Source organism: Pleurodeles waltl, chromosome 5 (genome assembly GCF_031143425.1).
Source record: "Pleurodeles waltl isolate 20211129_DDA chromosome 5, aPleWal1.hap1.20221129, whole genome shotgun sequence".
NCBI classification, from domain to species: Eukaryota; Metazoa; Chordata; class Amphibia; order Caudata; family Salamandridae; genus Pleurodeles; species Pleurodeles waltl.
Window position 1 is genome coordinate 1,748,776,536 of NC_090444.1, and position 23,134 is coordinate 1,748,799,669.

The 23,134-nt window shown below is 45.8% G+C and overlaps 1 protein-coding gene across 1 annotated transcript in view; it reads right to left on the minus strand.

The window, feature by feature from the left end:
- PKHD1 (PKHD1 ciliary IPT domain containing fibrocystin/polyductin) overlaps positions 1–23,134 on the minus strand; it is a 1,684,711-nt gene that overhangs the window by 317,466 nt on the left and 1,344,111 nt on the right. The gene's annotated exons all lie outside the window — the stretch shown is intronic.

The window sequence follows — 23,134 nt, forward strand, 5'->3', positions numbered from 1 at the left end:
CAATGCACATTTACAATTCAAAGTCAAGTTTCAAATCAATCTCTAAAACTTACTTTACATCAATCAACCAATTAAAAACATCAACATAAAAAAACAAAAGTTTAAAACAATCATAACAATGGAGGATGCCTACAGTAGATAACCACAAAACCTGTTTCCACAAACACCTGATCCTAAATAGATATCTAGACGCAACATAGACAATAGATTGTCAGTGCCTGACCTCAAGGTTCTTAACGCTTCAACACAGCATAGTGAGCCAATGTTTCCACAGAACTGGGCTTCCTGTAAGCGGGACAGAAAAAAAGGACATGGGCCACTGTTTCATGGGCTTGACCACAAGAGGAAGAAACCTTGACTGGTGTCTGGCTCCCTTTACTCCACCTGCTACTAAATTAGCGCAAAGGTAGGGAGATGTGCCTAAACTACGTATATGGCTTCCTAGCTAGGATTTCATCAAGGAAACATTCCAAGATTTAAAAATACTTGAAGCCTACGAATCTTAAAGTCAGATCACCTAATGAGGAATCCATTAATAAAAATAACTTGTGATCCCTACAACACTTAATAAATTAAACTCTTGAAGTGATCTGATGGGCATCTTCGGGGTTATCCAACAGGCTGGATTTGCCCATACTTTTAAAAGTATCCTTATCATATTGTAACCAGGGGAGTCTACCTGCTCCTAGTATCCCTAATACCTCCTTTACGGCAGAACTAGAGGAGATCTGTTCAGGTGTAGCCTAAATTCTCCTCCAATTGACTAGAGGCCTAAGGCCAGTATCCTCGGATGTGGGCCTCATACCCAAATCCAATCTAAGAGGGATCAAAGGGATACTAGATAGAAGGTTCAGCAGCTGTCTTATGAATCCATTCTCAGTGTGCATGAACTCTGATAATGGCTTGTGGCCACATAGCTCAGCCCCATTCATGGCCGTCCCCTTCTCTTGCATTTTATAGATCTCAATAGTGGGGCAAACCGGCTTAGAAAAGTACCCCCGTACACCTTAGAAAGCCCACCGTCATACGAGCCCAGCCTAAGTCTTTGCCTAGCTGTGTGGGAGAACCAGTCCTTACGCTCACTAAGCCTAATCCCTAAATAATCAAAGGTTGCAACCCTTTAGAGCAGGATCCCATTTAGAGTGTGAGTAGGACATGTTGCATTTGAAGGATTGAATAGCATGTATTTAGTTTTACTTGTGTTTATTTCTAAACCCCTCTCCATACAAAAGGCATTAAAACTATCCTGAACCCTTTGGATACCCATAGGTGATTTCGAAAGGAGGAGGTTATCACCAACAAACATAAGTGCCGACACCCTGACATAAGCCAACCTAGGGGCAACATTACTTATATTGCTCAGCAGATCAACCAGACCCTTCATGTACAAAATAAATAATTTTGGTGCCAACACGCAGCCTCCCTTAACCCTCTTTGTAACAGGAAAGAGTTCAGAGAGTTCTCCCATTTTACTACAATGTACCTGTGCAAAGTTCCCCTCATGGAGTTTTTGCATGATATAACACAGGTATGGGGGTACCCCCATGGCTGCCAAAACCTGCCATAAAATGTCTCCAGGGACCAAATCAAAGGCAGAGTGTAAATCAACAAAGATCAAGTAGAGACTACCTCTCTCCAGAACTACAGATTTCTAGTATTAATGCTGAAGCCTAAAAACTTGGTTAGTGGTTGAAGTGCACCAACAAAAGCCTGCTTGGAAGGGACTGAGAACTTTCTTGATCTCCATCCAACTCTTGAGTCTTTCTAAGATCACTCTAGAGAATTTATTTTTGCATAATATCTATCAGGCTTATAGACATACAATTGCTAGGTACTAAAGGGGAGCATTTCTTGTAAATGTGGGTGGTCCCCACCCCAGTGTGACCTATCTTCATCCACAAGTTCTCCCTGCTCCTTCCCCTTGGAGTGAAAATGCTCATTCCATGTATCAGCGGCTACATGATTCTAAATGCTGGTACTGGTCTCAGAGTGCCCAGTTGCTACTATGCTCCAAAATGCTTTATAGTTCTTATTCTTAGTGGCACTATGCAGAGACTCCCATTTGGCTTGTTCCAACTTTCTCTTGGCAGAATTGATGGTACTTTTATATTCAAATCTGGCATTACAAATCACACTGCCATTTTAGATTTTAAAGCCTTTAAAAGGAATCACTTGGCTACGCGACACTGCCTGCCAAACCAAGATGGGGAATTTTTCTTGCTAGCCTTGGGTCGAACCTCTCCAAGAAATAAACCTTTGAGTGTGCCAGTCAGCGCCTGATGAATTTCAGCCACATTTGCCCTTTGACTAGGGTCACCCTCTGTGCCAATGCCCTTGCTTAATTCTTCAAATGGAGGCTTAAATTACACATTTAATAAGAAACCAAATAAATATTATTTTATGATCATCCTCTCATTTAAGTTATTTGCTGGTCTTTCCGTTGCCAGCTTTTAAAGATGTATTCCTCACTCTTGCCCCCATATGGGGACAATGAGTGATACAGAATTAAGCAGTGAGATTTACAAGGGACATTTCAGAGACTGGACAGCCATGCCCCTTGAGAGCAGCACAGTTTACAAGTAATAAGTGTTTCATGATTATTGTCACTTGCCTGGTACCAAAATCAGAGGTATAGCAAAATGGCACTACATGCTCTTTATCCTTTGACTTCATGGAAAGTGATGTCAACGAAAGGAAAGCTAAGAAAACATCCCTACAAGACCACATCAGTGGCAGAAACATGATATGTGAAGGACTTGTCATTGCATAGCATAACATAATACAATATAACATAGCATGACAACATAACAATAACATGTTTTCTCAACTCGCTAAATTTAATACGCGAGTCTTTAATACAGTGCTTAATTTGTAAAACAGTAAGTTCCGTGCCAGTAGGTTTGCTCAAAAGCTTGCGGCCAGCACTGTTGAATGTTGGAGTGCTGAATAACAAGGAAGCCTAGTACTGATTCCAGCTCATGCCTCTTTAACCCACCACCTCACAATTACTGCCTCCTGATTTTTCAGGATCTTGCTCATCCCTGCTTTCTTCCTTTGTCACTGTCTACTGCTTTTCATTTCCCACTTTTGAGTTTTTCTCTCTTGCTCTGGATCAAAGTCTGTTGTGGAAGAATAAGTGTCAATCACCCAATAGGAGAGCAGGTGGGTCCACCGGCTCAAATTAAGCATTGCTTCAGAATATTACTAAATTGTGCTTGGTAATCAGGGTCACTGGAATTGTGTGGCAGGTGAGGGCCAAGTTATGTGGCAGGGCTGAGTAATTGTTGTGGCAACACAATACAAATTATGTGTTATAATACTGCAGATTTTTTGATAGTATTTAATTACTTTGGGCCTAATTTAGATATTGGTGGATGAGTTACTCTGTCACAATGGTGACGGATATTCTGTCTGCCGAAATCTAGATCCCATTATATCCTATGTAATTTAGCTTTCAGTGGACGAGATACCTGTCATCTTTGTGATGGAGTAACTCATCCACCAACATTGTTCAGGAAAAGCTTTCACCTTCTGACTACCAGTTTCCCAACCAAATACAGCAATAAGCAACTGAAAGATGACTTGTCAAACTTTGAGAAGGGCCTTCTGCGTTGCAGGAACACATGATGCCATGCTTTTAGTAACGTTTGATCCATGTTTTTGTTAAAATATGCAAATGATAAACTATGTGGCAAATTATGTGGCAAATGCAACAGATCCATACTTAAGCAGAATTTGCTGTTTCTGTAGAATTGCATAATTCCAGTGGTCCTGTTGATAATGTTTAAACAACAAGCTACTAAAAGAATCAAACAGTAAAGATATACTGACTGCTAAAAGATTAACAATATATGGGTGGCTTCTGCTCTTTAAAGATGCTCCCAAAGGATTCCTGGTCTAGTACTGTCTCCTATTTTTAGGGTCACCTTCTTTATAGTGGGCTATGTGAGTGCAGTAGGTGAAGTGATCAGCAGAAAAACAAGGCAAGAAATGCGTTTGAATGTTTGGACGCCTTGGTAGAGGCAGACAATGTATCTCCTTCAGCAAAGTAAGATGTTGCTGGCAACAATGATGACAGATGTACCTTGATATTGTTGCACTGACTGTCCATGTGTATGTCAGGACAAATGCTGTGAGTGGAACTTTTCAGTGCATTCAGATGACAGCTTTGCTCTGTAGCGACAGAAGCAAGTGATTATGGGCCCTGCCTAAGAGAAAGCTCAGTGAAGCCTGAATCTTTTTTTCAAGCCAGACATAGATGGCTGAGGAGAACCATCAACCCTGGGGGGGCTCTCTGGCACAGTTTCTGTCTTCCTAGTGACGTCACTAGACCTGAAAGCACCCATGGTTCTGTACAACTTTAGGCAGAAGGCGTCCATTGATCCACCAATGTGCGAGTTCCCTGAGACTCATCAGGTCAATTTTGGATCCAGACCCATTATTTCATTTAAGTAAACAATTCACTTTGTGCCACCAGTAAAGGGTGCAAACCCACTGAGTTCAGGGCAATGGGTGGAATGTTACTTCCTGTAGAGGAATAACCTAATGATTTATTTGTGACCTCCCCAATTATTTTGATATCACTCTTGAGTAGGTGCATGACATGGGTATACACCAAGAGGGAGTGAGAGTGAGGGAGAAAGAAGAAGTTAGAGAGAGTACAGGTGTGTGTGTGTGTGTGTGTGTGTGTGTGTGTTTGGGTAGAGGTGTGTGTGTGTGTGTGTGTGTGTGTGTGTGTGTGTGTGTGTGTGTGTGTGTGTGTGTGTGTGTGAAAGTGTGTATTAGTAAATTTCTCAGAGTAAGGCAGCCAGCCAGCTGTGTAGGTGTGATATCATACTGCTTTTGAGACTCACATGGAGAGGTTCCTAGAATGGAGGTACTGTATTCATACACAGCATGTATGGTGTATTGAGAGAACAAACCACGATTTGAGCCCACACTTATACAGGCTAGCACCCAACTGACCCACACGTACAGGAATGTCACCTGAATGCTAGATAGTGCCTACATAAGAAGATATGGAGTTACAAATTTAACAACTAAATGAAACTAAATGCAAAGCTCTTAATCTACTGAGTCTGCAAGTACAGCAAGTGAGGTGTTTGTGGGGTTTGATCCCGTTAAAGTTGAAGAGCCCATTTTTAGGGGGTAAAGAAGATTTAGCTGGGCAGCTTTCCTCGTTGAGTTTTATAGGAATAATTTGGCATATTGGTTAGGTGGAAAGGATTGCAGGTCAGGGGACACACTCTAAAAGGGGAAGAGTTGGGAGTTATGACAGTTGCCTCCAGTGGCGGCAATGGAGGGCACCTCTTGTATGCTTTTAACATGCAGGAGTGTTTAACTTTAGTATATCCATTCATATCACTATACTGAGGGACATTTTTTAACAGTTCTAATGAATGCCTCTCAATATTGTAATATAAACTGATAAAAGTAATAAAGTGAAACGCTCCTGCGTGTGAAAATCATACCGAAGCTTTTAAGTATGTGAGCCCAGGATGCACACATCCAGTACCGGCGTATTTAAAAGTGCACCCTTTGTGTGCTTTTAACCTGCAGGAGTGTTTCACTTTGGTACATCAGTTTTTATCACTATTCTGAGAGATTTATTAAAACTGGTAATAAATGCCTCTTAGTATAGTGATATGAACCGATGTACTAAAGTGAAACACTGCTGCATGTTAAAAGCACACAAATGGAGCACTTTTAAATACCCTAGTCCTGTGCTTTAGACAGATAATCTGTGGGTGCTAAAGCATGCATGTCGCTGGAGGTTACAGTCTCATGGCTCGTGACCTCAAGTCACATGCCCTCAGTCCTTCACAGATTGCAAGCAACACCCTTTCTCAACATGTCATGGGCGACATATTAGGAAAGGGTGTTGCTTGCAGTCCGTGAAATGATTGTCAGGCAGTCCCAGGAATAAAGGATTTATGCCCTAGGCTCCCGGGATTGCCAACTCCGATTGCCTGTTTCCAACCAATCAGTCTGAAGGAGGCTTTTACAACATTGAACTTGTGTTGGTATGACTGAGGGATGAGGAATGGAAGATGGATGAGGAGTAAGGATGAGAAGTAGGGATTGAAAATGAGAAGTAGGGATGATGGATGAGCAGTAAGCATGATGAATGAGAAGTAGGAATGAGAAGTATTGATGATGGATGAGAAGTAGGCATGACGGATAAGAAGTAGGGATAATGGATGAGAAGTGGAGATGAGGAGCAGGGATGATGAATAAGAAATAATCATGATGGGTGAGAAGTAGGGATTATTGATGAGAAGTGGGGATGAGAAGTACAGATTATGGAAGAGAGTAAAGATGATGGATGAGAAGTCGAGATGATGGATGAGAAGTAGGGATGAGAAGCAGGAATAAGAGATGAGAAGTGATGATAATGGAAGTGAAGTAGGGGTAAGCAGTATGGGTGATGGATGAAAAGTAAGGATGATGGGTGAGAAGTAGGGATTATTGATGAGAAGTAGGGATAAGAAGCAGGAATGAGAAGTATGGATGATGGAAGAGAAGCAGGGATGAAAGATGAGAAGAATGGATTATTGATGAGAAGCTGGATTATGGAAGAGAAGAAGGTATGAAGGAAGAGAAGTGGGAATGATAAATGAGAAGTAGGGATGAGAGCAGGGATGAGAGATGAGAAGTAGGGATGATGGACGAGAACTTGGGATGATGGATGAGAAACCGGAATGAGAAGCAGGGATGAGGAGTGAGGAATAAGGATTTCCTAAAATGGATGTTGTACTACCATGTGATTCTTCTACATGAATTATCCAACTACACTTGATTGTACATTTGTAGGGGCCTATTTACTATTATTTCATGCAACGTAGCGGAAGAAGGGAAATTGCTGTGTTGAGTTGTGTGAAACGGAGATAGCAGAAATGCTCCATATTTATAAAAATATGAAGCATTTCTGCTCTTGCATTGTGCTGGCACACTGTGTGCTGCTTTTCGTCAATGAAGGCCCCTTACAGCATGGTGCAAGGGTGTCTGAGTTACGGAAAGGATAGTATTTGTGCAGGAAGAAATAACTTCCTCACAAAAACAGTTCTTAGAGATTTGTTCCTCTTTCTATGTGTGTTGCAAAAGGTAGCACAAATGAAAGGGGACTAACTGAGAAGAAATAAACATATTCCTCCATGTTAACCTTTCTGTGGAATTTCATCACATTCTATGGTTGGATGCACAGGAAAATCCATATTCCCCCTGTAGGACACCAACCACAACAAAATGTAACACAACACAGCCCAACCCACTGCACTGCAATACGTATCCTTAGAAAGGGATGCAAGGAGGCATAAATTGCCCCTTGCGTGGCTTTGTAAATCTCAGTTAACGTCATACGTTGACATGTGATGACCTCACAACCCCCTCTGCTCGAGGCTCTATTTGCACTGTCACTTCATTGATAACTTTAACATAGACATGTACTGGTACTCATCACACTTTTAGCTGATTATCTGAACCAAAGCAGTAGAGGGGGTGGCTTGGCCCCCACTATGTGCCAGCCTTTGGCCACATTGACTTTAGACAGTAGTCAAGACTTGTTTAAGACCGGACCGCCTCCGACTAGCTGTGAACATTAGTAGAGCTAAAACACCAGGTTATTATGCATATTACGTTTACTAGCTGTCTTGCAAAGCTTTCGACTAGTCCCTGAGGTCCATTTGCCAGCTGTGTGGAGCCTTATGTCATGAAATTCCCATGTTAAATTGTGCAATTATCAGAATCTCTGTATTTCTACTGTTTTACTTATAAAGCACTGCATTTTATGTTGCTAAATTAGCTTTTTCAGTATTTGTAATATTCTTTTAAATGAATGTGCTTGTTTTATTATTACCAGTGCACTCACTGCTAGACTGATGTTTTGTGGACTTCAAGGCGGCATTTGATTGTGTTCTGAGGGGAGCCCTCTGGGCTGAACTAAAAAAGTGGAGAATCCCCTCAAAGCTCCTGGACCCCATAATCCAGGTGCACACCAATACCTGGATTCATATTAAGCTAAGAAATGGCTCTCACCTAATGGCTCTCACCTATCCAGGAAAATCCCAGAATCACCGGCATTAAATAAGGATGTGTATTAGCCCCGATGCTTTTTAATCAGTTCATCGCTGATCTTACACAACTGCTTGACTCTGTAAGTAGCCATAAGATTGGCGGTAACCTCCAGTATGCTGATGATCTAGCCCTATTTAGTTTTACGAGGGTAGCTGTGCAACACTTGCTCACTCAGCTGTACACCTATACAAATGTCAATATTCTAGAGGTTAACCTGAAAAAAAAGGTAGTTACCTTCGGAAGGGAAAAGAATCAGGGAGCGGCTGATCCTATAACAGTAATAAGGGTGTGGTTGGTCAACCCTATAAATACCTGGGGTGTACATCAACGCCAAAGGCTCCTTTATGAGGCATGGGAAGGAAATCGAAACAAAGGCCTTGGCCCTTCAGGTGACTCTATCCAAAGTGTCAAAATCGCTAATAGGGCCAAGCCTCGCCCCTCTGCTGGAAGTTATGCGAGCTAAGATTACTCCCACATTGACTTACGGCACTAAAACCCTTTTGGGCAAGGACACTGTAAGAATTCCCAGACATGTTCTGCGGCGCCCGAAGTCTTCATCCGCCTCGCAGATCAGGCTAGAACTGGGCCTTTTGAATGCCGTTAGCACGGAGCCTTTCTCAATCTGTGCCATAAGCAGCAGGGGCTATGGCTGGCTCACCAGAAGCACTGTTCTAAGACAACATCAGCTCCAGGGGAACAGGCCGAATGCACCACTTTTTTTTTTAAGAATGTGCGCAGCTATTTAATGCAAACAACCTCTGGGACAAAAGCTTAAGCCAACTTGCATTCAAACCGGGCATCAAAAAATGCATCCATCTCTGGTCCTATCAATCAGACAGAGCTACACTGGCCGAGAGCAAGCATGTATTGTCCAGCAGGGCCAGCAGGGCATTGTTGCAGCTCCCAATCCTGATAATTCCCTAAATATACGGTTAATCAAAATTGTCTCTCTTGCGTATAAAAGGTTTAGTGGCTCAGGGGGTTTCGCGGGTGGCTCTGCGGTACCATCTACCATGCCACACGGATAACCGGCCCCTGTTCAGCTCATTGTTTTTGCTCGGCACCTGCACTTTATGTGCCTACACCTCCTGGCTGTATTGCTGAAAGTTGTAATTCTCTTGTTTTAATGAACAAAATGTTGCTATCTTTATGCACTTGCACTTTGCTAAAGGGTCTGGTTGTAACCAGCTAGTTGTCCCTGAATGATAGCACCTTAATATGTTTTATGGAGGTACTGATGATAGTTTTACAGTCCTGGTACTTTACAATGTGAATGTTATTAGTTTAATTAAAAACTGCTAGCAATTTTATGTTCCTGCACTTTGCCAACTGCACTAGTTCTAATTAACTTGTTGTCCCTGATTGGTGGTACTTTCTTATTCGTTTGCATTCATGTGTTTATTAATTGTTATGTTTTCCTTATTATCTCCTGAAATTTTGTGTAGTTTTATAACTTCACATTGTTTTAATATTAGCAAATTTTCTAAAATGTTGGAAAGTGGATTATTGGTTGGGGCTGGTAGGTACCTACACTTAGCAATTGGCCACAAACCCCGACTAGGTCCAGTCAAGGTCTCGATAAATTAATCCAGGCTCAATCCGTTGGTAGCTTGTCCATGAGCATTTAGGCTTAATTTAGGAGACAGGTGTGTAAAGCAATTAATATAAACAAAACAGTAAATAAGTAAAACACAAAACACAATACAAATTCCAACATCAATTTATAAAAATAGATTATATTTTTATCTTTACAATGACACTAAAACAACAAAAATCAATCAAGGGAACTGAAGATATTCATTTTTGAAGATTAAGGCCCTCACTATGAGATTGGCGTCAAATGCCGCCTACCGCCACGGCGACGGCCGCCAACATACCGTCGCTGTGGCTACCGATTATCCACCGAATTATGAACGTAGCCGGAATTCCGCCAACCTTCTGGTGGAATTCCAGCTACGGTCATGACGGCGGGAAGGTGGCGCTGCTGCCACCAGCACTGCCACGCCAGCAGAACGCTGCCGACCATATCATTAGCCATAATACGTCCTGCGAATGTTTTGCTGGCGGAACCGGCTACTAGCAGCAGCGCCGCGTCCTGTCTCCTGCCGGAGGACCCCCTGCAAGCAGGTAAGTAGGGTTCTCCGCGAGGAGAGGGTGGTGTTGTGTGCATGTGTGTTGGTGTGTGTGACTGTGTTTGAATGTGTGCATGTGTGTGTTATGTGTGTGTGCATGAATGGGTGTGAGTGTACATGCATGTTGTGTCGTGTGATTGCGTGTGGGCCTGGATGTATGTTAGTGAGTGTGGCTGTGAGTGTGTATGAATGTATGCATGCGTGTGTGACTGTGGGAATGCGTGCATGTATGTGTGTATATGTGGGAGGGTCTGAAGGGGAAGGGTGAGGGAGGGCTGTGAGGAGGGGGGCGGGGGACACCCCTATCAGTGACAGGGAATTCCTTCCATGGTTTTCGTGGCGGTACAGAAACCACGGAAACCATGGAGGTGGGCGGGGTCAAAATGCCATGGGCGGCCTAGTGACGGCTGCCGGGCTGGAGACTTCAGTCTGCAGCCTGGCTGTCGTTACCGCCGTGGCGGTCGGTGTTAACTTGGCGGTTTGTCTTTGGCCAAACCGCCTATGATATAATAGTGGCGGTATGTACCGCCAGCCTGATGGCGGTTCTAGCGACACCGTCCGCTGGGGTTGTAATGACCCCCTAAATGTTTTCTAGTGCCTAGAAATCAAGGGGCATATTTATACTCTGTTTGCACCGTATTAGCGTCATTTTTTTTTACTCTAATTCGGTGCAAAACTAACTCCATATTTATACTTTGGTGCTAGACCCGTCTAGCGTCAAATTTATGGAGTTAAAGTCATTTTTTGGAAGTGGAGACCTACCTTGCCTTAATGAGATGCAAGGTAGGCGTTCCCGTGCAAAAAATGACTCTATGGCCTTGACGTCATATTTAGGGGCATATTTATACTTTGGGGCATATTTATACTCTGTTTGCACCGAATTAGCGTCATTTTTTTAAACTCTAATTCGGTGCAAAACCAACTCCATATTTATAATTTGGTGCTGGACCCGTCTAGCACCAAAGCCCTGATTTATACTTTTTTTGCGCCGGATTAACATCATTTTTTTACGCAAAAGGGGTGCAAACTTACAAAATATTGGCCCTTATTTATACTTTTTGCTGCAAAACTGCACTAACTTAGTTTTGCACCAAAAAGTTTAGCACCGGCTTGCACCATTTCTGTGCACCATATTTATCGAATGGCCTGGCTAAGGCTGACAGACTCTTTCCCTGTTCAAGTTATATTAAATTAAACAGTGGCAAGTTGTTGGATTTATTATAACTTTTAATTTGACACTAAACTTGCTACACTTAGCTACTTCCTATGGAAAGTAAGACTTTATTGTTCTAAAACAAAGGCCCTCATTACAACTCTGGCGGTCAGTGATAAAGCGGCGGTAATACCGCCAACAGGCTGGCGGTAAATACCGCAAAATTATGACCATGGCGGAAAGAGCGGTGGTGGAAGCCTACAGCCAGGCAGAAGTCAATGTTCCGCTCACCATATTATGACCTACGAAACCACCACCTTTTCCGGGGCGGTACCAACGACATCAAAAGCCTGGCAGAAACACTGCACAGAAGGGAAACGACTCACCTGTGGAGACTCAGGGAAAAACCACGCCGCCATGGAGCCCGAACTGCATATATTCCCAATGTTTTACTACGTTCTGCTCCACCACGAACACCAATGACGGCGAAGACGACCACAGTGAGTACAGCCGCCTAGCACACAGGGGCGGGGGGAGGAATAAGAGAGTGACACACACATGCAACACACAACACCCCAGCCCCAACACCATACACACAATCAGATGCAGTAATAAAACATATTTACCCTGTACCCCTCAGGAAAAATGCAAGAACAACACGAATAGATTAAAGTGAGTGTAATAAGATAAATACAGTGGTAATACGTGCATCCAATCAAAAAGTATATACATATTTACAACTCAAGGGACACTGCCCAGTCCTTAATGTTTGTGGGCCACAGGGCCACATCATAAAGTCCAAGGCCCCACTTGGCTCCTGCAACAACACGGAGAGAACACTGCAGGGGCATCAGTTTGAAAATAGACAGGCAACTTAGGGGGGCGGGGAACGTGGGGCACCTCAGCCAGGAGATGGAACAACACCACTGGTCCTGGAGGTGGCAACATGCCCTGTGCTTGGTCCTGGGGAGTGCAAGGCCACAGTCTCTCAAGTGGGTGATTTGCCAACATGCTCTGGAGGGGGCAACATGCCCTGTGCTTGGTCCTGGGGAGTGCAAGGCCACAGTCTCTCAAGAGGGTGATTTGCCCACTGGCTCTGCAGGGGGCATTGTGCCCTGTGATCTTCATCCTGGAGAGGATGGGGTGAGTGGGTGTCATCCCCACTGGTTCTGGAGGGGGCATTGTACCCTGTGATCTTCATCCTGGAGAGGATGGGGTGAGTGGGTGTCTTCCCCACTGGTTCTGGAGGGGTATCGTGCCCTGTGATGCAGGTCTTGGGGAGTGCAAGGTCACAGTCTCTCCGCTGGGTGTCATACCCACAGGATTTGCAGGGGCAGGCTGCACAACAGCCCATGGACGCAGGACTACACACTGTCCGCTGGCGGTGATGGCTGTTCAGTGGTGGTGATGATGATGTTGCCGCTGGTGGTGGGGGGAAGCTCCTGCCCATCCCGAGCCTCGGACGGCTGCCCATTGGTGCTGCTGCTGGTGGTGGTGCTGGTGGAGCTGGTGGTGGGGGGAAGGTCCTGCCCATCCCCTGCAGCCTCAGAAGGATGCCCACTGGTGCTGCTGCTGCTGGTGGTGGGGAGAAGCTCCTGCCCATCCCCTGCAGCCTCGGACGTCTGCCCACTGGTGGTGCTGCTGCTGGTGGTTGGGGGAAGCTCCTGCCCATCTCCTGCGGCCTCGGACGGCTGCACCACCATGGTTGGTGGTGTGGGCTGTGAATGAGTCCCAGCACCAGGCCCCTTGTCCTTTATGCCTGCTGGTGCAGGCCCCTTGCCCTTCCTGGCAGCAGCTGGGGATGTCTCCTTGCTCCTCTTGGCAGCAGCTGGTGATCGCTCTTTGCTCCTCCTGCAGCAGCTGGGGTTGGCTCCTAGGTCCTCTTGGCAGCAGATGGGGGTGGCTACTTGCTCCTCTTGGCAGCAGCTGGGGTTGGCTCCTATGTCCTCTTGGCAGCAGCTGGGGGTGGCTCCTTGCTCCTCTTGGCAGCAGCTGGGGTGGCTCCTTGGTCCTCTTGGCAGCAGCTGAGGGTGGCACCTTGACCTTCCTGGCAGCACTTGGGGTAGGCACCCTTTCAGTGTGGCTGCCTGGTGCCCGGGATCCTTTCCCACCGGGAGTTGCTGTAGACACTACTGGGCCCGTGGACTGGGTGGCTGAGGTGCTTGCCTGGGTTTTAGTCACTCTGGCCGGACGTGAAGGACGGGGTGGGGGGGTAGGGAAGAGGTCAATAGTGGAGAGGAAAAGTTGCTTAGGGACATTAGGGCAGGAAGAGGGAGGAGGTCTGGGAGTGGAGGAAGAGGGAGTGGTTGTAGGAGGTGTCTGTCTGCTGTGTTTGGGTGCAGGTGCATGGGCTGGATGCTGTTGTGAGGTGGATGGCTGTTGGATGTCTGAGTGCTTGTGTTTGTGTCCTTTGGGAGGAGGGGGCACAGACTGCCAGTGAGGCATGTGCTCTGCTAGGTGTGCTGGTGATGGAGGTAGTGGATGAGGATGTGGTGCATGCAGGTGTGAGTGTAGACGCAACTGGGAGGGAGTTGGAGGACGAGGAGGACGAGGACACAGTGGAGGCAGTAGATGTCGGTATGTCTGCATCTGGATGGTGTTTGTGTGAGTGCCTGTGGGATGAAGTGTGGTGCCTGTGTTTGCATGTGTCACTCTTGTGTGTTGTCCTGTGTGTATGCTCGTCTGCCTGTGTGCTTGGGATAGGTTGGGGTTGAGGTGAATGGGATTGGGTAGAGGAAGTTGGAGGGGAGAGGGTGGAAACAGGGACAATGGCTGCCATCAGAGAGGAGGCCAGAGCCTGGATTGATCTTTGTTGGGCCACCAAGCCAGTGTGAATGCCCTCCAGAAATGCATTGGTCTGTTGCATTTGGGCTGCCAGGTCCTGGATGGCATTCACAATGGTTGACTGCCCAACATAGATGGATCTCAGGAGGTCAATAGCCTCCTCACTCAGGGCAGCAGGGCTGACTTAGGCAGGGCCTGAGGTGCCTGGGGCGAAGGAGATGCCCACCCTCCTGGGTGAGCCCACACGGGCAACTCGCTGAGGGGCTGCTGGGGAGGTGATGCTGGCACAGGTGTGGTGGCTGTACCTGTAGCTGGGGTGGGCACATAGGTGTCCGCCACCACCAGGGAGCTTCCATCAGAGGAGGTATCCATGTCCGAACTGTCCCCTCCAGTCTCTGCCGTGGTGCTCTCCTCGCCCTCCATCCCACTGGTGCCCTCACTGTTGGTGGACTCTGCCTCCTGGGTCCTGTGGAATGCAGCTCCCTCCGTCACCGGTGCCTCTGCTCCTCCGCCAGACGATGCTAATGCACATAGGGACAGGATGACAAAACAAAAAGGGGGGGAGAGACAAAGGATACACTTGGTCAATTGCTGCACCAACACCACAGTAAGCGTACACAGCACCCTCACACACAGGGAACAGCCCTACGCACTAGGCAATGTTCTACCAATAACAATGCTAGTCACCAGGGCATGGGGAGGGACAGATACTGTCAACTGCAGCATACCAGGGACCCACACACCCCTGCCCAGTAGTGGATGCCTAGTAGCTAGGTTGGAGCAATTTCACATCAGAACCCTGCCCAACATGGTACCTACTCTGCAATGTCAGGCCTGGCCTAGGGGCACCCATAGGCACACATTCCCCACCCAGATACCACCCTACCATGCATAAGTTGTAATGATTGTCAGGAGGCATGACCGCCTTTTTGGAAAAAGCTCACTCCAGGCGCCTGAGAGTGAGAAGAGGAGACTATGGGCGGACATATAGTCAAAAATCTGCACAATTGGAGTGGCACAGCGCTCCATTGAAGAGATCAAGAAAAGGTGGTATGACTTGCGGTCCCGTGCGAAGGAGAGGGTGGCAAGGAGACTTGCGGAGACCAGGGGCACAGAAGACGGTCCACCCACAGCGGCACCATCCACACCATTGGAGGACCTAGTCGAGTCTACACTCCTCCCTGAAGCTGTGACTGGGGTCACAGAGATCGACACCTCCGGCACACCAAGTACCAGCCAAGGTAAGTGCAATATTGATTTGTAACCCCATATGTGTATGCACAAAAGCCCCTTAGGAATTAGCAAGTAATGTTATACAGTGTGAGAAGTAGTCCAGTCCACATCTTAGAAGCAGCACAACAATGCATTATGGGAGTGTTAGTCCCAACCCAGAACTGAGAGTAGCTCATACAATGTATTTAAGTAGAGTGACACCCAGAGGAACACAACACACACAACACCGTGTAGAGAAGTACCTGTACCTTTATTACCATTGTCTGACCGTAAATGTTACATACATAACTGACATGCTGCATATTGTTGTTGCAGGTGGGCCAGGCCCAGCAGCCACAGCATCAGCACAGGTAGGCGAGACAGACACCCATCTGGCCTCCGATTCCAACACCAGTGGGTAGCTCAACATTGCGACTGTACATCTTTATTACATTGTTCCAATCATATCCTGGCAAGATGTCAGAAACATAGCAAATCATAAATGACTCAATTATTCTGTGTAAGTGATCACATTTACAGGTACAGTATCAAGAACTTAGAAGGTAGGGATATATCAGACATTGTCCTGTAGATAGGCAAAAATAAAATTGGTCTATGTCATCAGCTAGAGCCATCGCCTACCTCATAAAAGGAATCCTACATTATGTAAAGCAAGACTCATACAGATGGCAGTACAACAGTTTCTGATCAGAGGGTCATTACAATCCAGTGCTTCTGCACCTGGTGGTATGACACAAACAAATGTCAGTGATGTGTCACATGCACTTTGGCCTTGCAATGATGAATCACATCAACAGCTATATACAGTTCCTACAAAGTGAGTAGTTAGCCAATGTGAAGGGAAACTAATATGAATTGGGCCTACAACTAAATATTGTCTGAGCATATGATGACACACATAATGAATTATGCCCACCAGATGACAAGGAACAAGTCCAGTGTAGTCTCCTTAACTTCCATCCTATTACTGTGCAAGCTGTCTTGGCATACATTCCCAGGAACAATCTATGTCCACTTTGTATGTCCCAACAGCATCATCTACCTGCTAATGTCACAACTCTTAAATGTCCAGGTGAAAATGTCATGGTGAAGGTATCTAAAAAACATTAAAACAAAGTGATTAGCTATGAAACCATACATATGACACAATTCACATAGCAAACTTCTGGTGAATGCAGTCCATGACAAAAATCTGACCTTAACAAAGCAATATTGACAAAATGAGAATGTCTCAAATCCTTCCTTACCAAATGCCCTTTGCCAGAATTTGCCAGAGCTTCAGCTTCCTAACATTTTCAATAAACATACTCCACACATCATCACAGCAAGAGTTGATTGAATAGTCTGTCATCACATCTCATGACATACTTGCACTCATGAGAAGAAGCTGTCGATGAGATCTTGTCGCAAATCAGCTCCTTCCTCTACACCACTATCATCATCATTTGGCATTTCAGGAGTCTCACCTGGTGGCACTTCAGGCTCTCCATCCTCTGCGATGTAAGGAATGTTCTGTCGCAGAGCGATGTTATGGAGCAGGCAGCAGGCCACACTGTTTTGACACACCTTTCCTAGAGAGCAGAGGAGGGCTCCCCCAGTCTTGTTCAGACAGCAAAATCTGGCCTTTAGGAGCCCAAAGTCTGCTCTACTGGCTGCCATGTTCTTCCAGGGGCCTCACTGAAGCAGACTTCCCCTGGCGTAGTTGGATTCTTCCACAGTGTTAACAACCGAGGATGGTTAGGATATGCTGAGTCTCCTGTTTTGTAATAAGACTTAAGTGTTACAATGAGTCACACTCTTCATGATTATAGCACCTGACATTGCACACACAACATTAGGACAGATCTTACTTACCAACATGCCAGGCTCACTCTGGTAGCAGTTGTGACATCAGCTGGAGTATGTGTGCTGTTCCGCATTACAAAGGAATCATGGGCTGAATCTGGGAACCTGGCACAGATGTTTGAAATATACAAATCCGGCAAGCAGACAACTTGCAAGTTGATAGAATCAAAGTTATTCCTGTTTCGAAAAACGTGTGCACTGGCTTGCGGTGGTGCTAATGCAACATGGGTGCCATCAATGGTTCCAACCACATATGGGAGGTGACCAAATCCATAAAAGTTAACCTTCACATTTGCTAAATCCTCACGTCTGGGAAACCTGCTATAGCTGTCAATGTGTTTCATCATTGCTGAAAGCACGTCTTTTAATACACCACTGAAGATAGGTTGAGACATGCCACCAGATATAGTCACTGTATACTGAAAGGATCCTGTGGCCAGAAAATGCAATACTGCCATGAGTCTAACAATAGGTGGGATACATGTTGGATTAGTGTTTTGAGACATGAAATAAGGCTCCAACCAATGGCATAAATCTTGTATTGTTTGGCTATTCAGACGAAACTTCATTGTAAGATCCCTTTCATCCATGGTCTGAAGGTCTAGAAATGGGCGGTACACCTGAGGTTGTCATCTCCTCCCTCTCCCAGACTACCTATGTGTGGAATAAAATAAATTGGAGCATTGGTCACAGTGTCCAGAGAAACATATATGATGAGTAAGCCAAAAGTCATGGGACAAAACATAACTGGCTCAAAAAGCATTACCCGTATTTCACATAACTGTCTACTATCTAAAATCCAGCTATAATCCCCATTGTGGTCTATACATGAATCTATAACATATATGTGCACATTATACACCTAAATGTTTCTCATGAGCACCTTGATATTGTAAAGTTTGTTGTGTTCTCCCAAAATACTGTCACCGGCAGTGTACCGTGCACTGTGGTTAAAAGGTATTTATGCCCATTAACACACTACACTGATGATTGTGTAAAGGAAATCAAAGTTCAATGGAGTAGTACATATGAAAAACATGTTACAACACATTTTTAGTGGTGGTGACACATCCCCCAGTCACCAATACTGTAGTTTCAACCGCTAAAATGATAGATGCCTGACCTCGAATATTGGACTTTTGGAACCTTGCGGCAGTGGCGGAAGTTGACAGCGCAATGGGCGGTTTCATCCATGGCAGACACAGCCATAGGCTAACGTTGTTGACTGTGATGTTCGGGGGTCAATGGTTGTGCCCATCTATGCTGTTGACCGCGTACGTGGTGAACATGTACACTGTGGTTTGAAAAATTACTCACTTGCTTCCTCACACTACCTCTATCAACGCCTCCTCCACTTTAGCTGCTGTCTGCCAACTCTGGGAGCAATCATGCCAGGTCAAGCAGGTGAGAGGGCCCCTAGTTTCGCTCCAGAGGAGCTGGAGAAACTTTTTGAAGAGGTCTTTCCCCTGGATGGTCAGCTGATGGGCTCACCAGAGGAACAGGTAACTATCTTGTATATATATTTTACTCTGTTCCATACCATCCTTTTCTTTCTCAGAGGCTACAATGTGCATCTGAGTTCCAGAGAGATTTTTAAATTACTGTAGTTAAATTGTGTGGTCCATACATAGGATGAAAATGTAAAGGACTGTGGAGCCCAGTACTTTGTGCATTTAAAATCACCATTGTGTTATGTGATGTGTGATAAGCCTAACAATCCTCCTTGTGTTGTATTCACATATCTATGCATGTATACTTTTCAGGGCACCTATGATATATTTGATGATCAGATAATGAGAAATTAGAAAATAAATGTATTTGCATTACAACTTGAGCTGAGTATGTATACTGTGGATTTAGTATGTTTAGCTTGCAGAGAGCTGATGTGCTTTGCTTATTGTCCTTATGACAGGAAACACAGCAAAGTTCAGTCCACTATCAATTTACTGTCTTAAGCAGACACATGTCTGAGTACAGTGAATAATCAGCTCATGTTGTTTGATGTTGTGGGTGACATTCGTACCCAACTGGCCACATGTCTTCAGTCTGTCAAGAGTGATGCTTCAGTGTGTCAAGAGTGATGCTGCCTCATTAATGTGTCTCATGTGATGGAGGCCCTCTACTTCCCGTTGGTAAGTGGGGAATGTACAGTTACATGAGATAGCAAACATCATGTGTGCCATCAGTGTCCCATTTGTGTCTATATGCTGGGACGTGTATCTTTAACTTTCGTGGTATCATTTACAATACTGTTTTACACTTGATCAACATGTCTTCATGAGATGATGTCTGATTCCATCACATATGTGTGTGTATGCTAAACTGTATTGGAAAATAGTTATATGTGATGGGGATACAGTTCATGTGTTACCACACAGTTCGTGAGTTACCATGAACAGTAGTGTGTAAACATTGGTTGGTAGGTCACACATACCCTAAGCCATTACTCACTGTCAATAGTCAGGTCCAAATGTTGAAGCAATGAAGAACATGACAGGTAGACCTACAGTAATTTATCACTATGTGAGTTTCCATGCCATTTATGTGGAATTATTCTGCTAAGTGATTTGCATGTTTATTTGTGAAGGTTCATTAACTGACTGTTGACATGCATTAGGAAGTGACATGCAGAAATGTAATACAATAGAATGTGTATTTTCATTAATAAAAGGTACAGTGATGGGCCTTCCGATCAAGAAACAGATTAAACCACCTCTTCAGGTAACGGAGATTCCCTGAGCCTTAGCAACCTTCAACAGACTATTGGCTTTTAGTTACACAATGTGAGAATGGTGTTCTCACCAGTACCAAAATGGACTGGAGATTTCCCTATGCCTAGCTGATTCATTATTCTGTGGATATTTGTAAGTGAATCTCCCAGACATTTTGCCCAGATTGTCTCCAGTCTACTTGTCTGTGTGACATGTGATACATAGCAAACCTACATAAGTACAACTTTTATGCAACTATTCTAACAATGGACATATTAGGAAGTTACCATTGGGAAGTTTCAACATGTGACATGATTTTTTCCATGTCACTTTATTCCTCCAACTGTACATATTGCTGCAACATAACTGTATTAGTTGACCATCATTTCATCATGATCATGTGGTTTTGGGTATATGAACATTTGCAGACTGTGGAATCTGTAGGAATGAATTTGGCACTGCCATACTATTTGATAACATCAGGTTGCTGAGGTATGCTACAAGAGCAAACCTATTCAAGGTGATAAGGTCACCTACTTGATACATGGGTACTGTGATAAGACAACGTTATTCATGCAATTGGAGCTGCCTGTGATTATGACTTTACTGTAAGCAACTGTTTACAGGTCATGTAGCATGCATGTACATGGTCGTGATAATGCTAAAGCCACTTTAGTGGACCTTGTAGCTGGGCTCAACTGTACATTTTAGTAATGTTCTGTGATCAAAACTGTTGGTCAAGTGTGTTCTGGCACATGCAATAAACCTATTTGTATTTGTCATTTCAGCATCATCCCAGGCAAGCGGAGGAGACAAGGCCGACATCTGTGGGGAGTAGCTGGCCATGGTATCTCCGGTCTTGACACAACAGACATGAAGGGACCCAGTGGCCCAGAGGGTGAGGGGAGTGCCACGGATAACACAGCCCGAACGTCTTCATCATCAACATCAAGCTCCAGTGGACACTCGCTAGTGGTGGCGGAACATACAGGACCAGTTCCTACACCTTCCTTGTCTGCCACCAAAACTATCATCTCCACCCTCCCTGTTGCTCCCCACCCAGTTGTCCGGGCCCGCTCACTTAAGTGGGGAGTTGTCTCCTTCGCTCAAGGCACCTCACTCCCTACACCTTACCCTCATTGCCTTTAGTGAGAAGGATCTTGCCCCTGTGGGTCAGACGGCACTACTGAAAGCCATCCAGGTGCAGGACAGCCATCTGCAACAGATTGTGGCCTTCTTGGAAGGCATCAACAGTGCTATGTCTTCCCTTTAGAGATCTTTTCAGACTCTGACCTCCTTCACTGCAGCCTTCCACACATCCTAAACTTCCACCCTACCGCAGCCTCTTCCCCATCCAATTCCCCGATTTCCATAGTTGTCCTAAGCACACTGAAACATAAGCATGCACACACCTTGTTGGACCTGGCCATTTTGCAGGGTTATCCCCAAACTTTTTGCCTTCTTCCTCTTACTTTTTCTGACCTGTTTTTGTTGGCTTTAGGACTCGTGGCACTTTACCACTGCTATCCAGAGCTAAAAAGCATATGCGTTCTCTCTCAAATGTATTGATGATTGGATTATCCATGACTGGTATATTTGATTTACTAGTAAGCCCCTAGTACAGTGCACTGTGTGTGCACAGGGCCTGTAAATTAAATACTACTAGTGGGCCTGCAGCACTGATTGTGCCACTCACATGAGTAGCCCTGTAAACATCTCAGACCTGCCACTTCATTGTCTGTGTGCACAGTTTTAACTGTCATTTCACCCTGGCAACTGCACCCACTTATCAGGCCTAAAGCTTTCCTTTTACTACATGTACGGCACCCCTTTAGTAGGCCCAAGGCAGCCCCATGGGCAGGGTGCAGTGTATTTAAAAGGTAGGACATGTAATGGTGTGCTTTACATGTCCTGATAGTGAAATACTGCTTCTGCCCTGGGAGTGAAAGGACTGGACTTGGCTTTCTACATCCTGCTTCAAAAGGTTGTCCAAGGGCTTGGACTGAACTTGCCTCCTGTTAAGAAGTCTCATGGACATCAAAGACTTCACTTGCCAGCACCTGGGCTCTCTTGCTGAGAGCCCTGACTTGCCAAGTGGTGCCAAATCTAGATCCTGGACCACTGAAAGTGAGTTCTGGTGCAACAAGGAAGAGGCCAGTACATCAACTTCCAGAACGGCTTCAAAACTGGTGCCGCTTTATGGCTCCAACACCGCTGCTTGCACTGGAGCCATGGTCCCCGCTGAGTGCAACAACCATAACCTACAACGCAGACCTAGCGCCGCTACAGCACCTCTGAAGTTCCACCACGGTGTGAGTCCTGAGTAGCATGTCACCGATATCCATGGCACCTGACTCAGCTGCTGCACCTGTGGCCCCGTGGTGTGTGAGTGACACCGCAAAGTCAACCCCTCATGTCTTGACCAGCTAGATTCATCAACCTCGCTTTGTCATAAGGAATAGCCAAAGCCACATCACCGCCTCTGCAACTGTATGGAACCGATGCCTCACCTCCCCTGCCTATCACTAAGGAACCGATGCCCCGTCTCCCTGGTGGCAGTAAAGAACCGACGCCGCACCTGCTCCGTTGATGGATCAGCTCCCCGACTCTGTGCAATGTCTTTGTTTCCTCATAATTTTCCAAGGAAATGTAACCGGGATCTGTACGACTCCATGGCCATCCATGCTCCCTCGCCAGACTGTTGGAAGTGACTCCGTCAAGCCGTTGTAATAGCCCTAGTTGGAGCTATTGTGTTTTTAAGGGCTATACTACATTTAGGGGGTGATTCTGATTCTGGCGGGCGGCGGAGGCCGCCCGCCAGAATTCCGCCCCCATTATACCGCTCCGCGGTCAGAAGACCGCGGAGGGTATTATGAGTTTTTCCCTGGGCTGGCGGGCGGTCTCCAAAAGACCGCCCGCCAGCCCAGGGAAAAACTCCCTTCCCACGAGGATGCCGGCTCGTAATCGAGCCGGCGGAGTGGGAAGGTGCGACGGGTGCAGTGGCACCCGTCGCGTATTTCAGTGTCTGCAAGGCAGACACTGAAATACTTTGCGGGGCCCTCTTACGGGGGCCCCTGCCGTGCCCATGCCATTGGCATGGGCACGGCAGGGGCCCACAGGGGCCCCGCGACCCCCCCTACCGCCATCCTGTTCATGGCGGCTTTCCCGCCATGAACAGGATGGCGGTAGGGGGGGTCAGAATC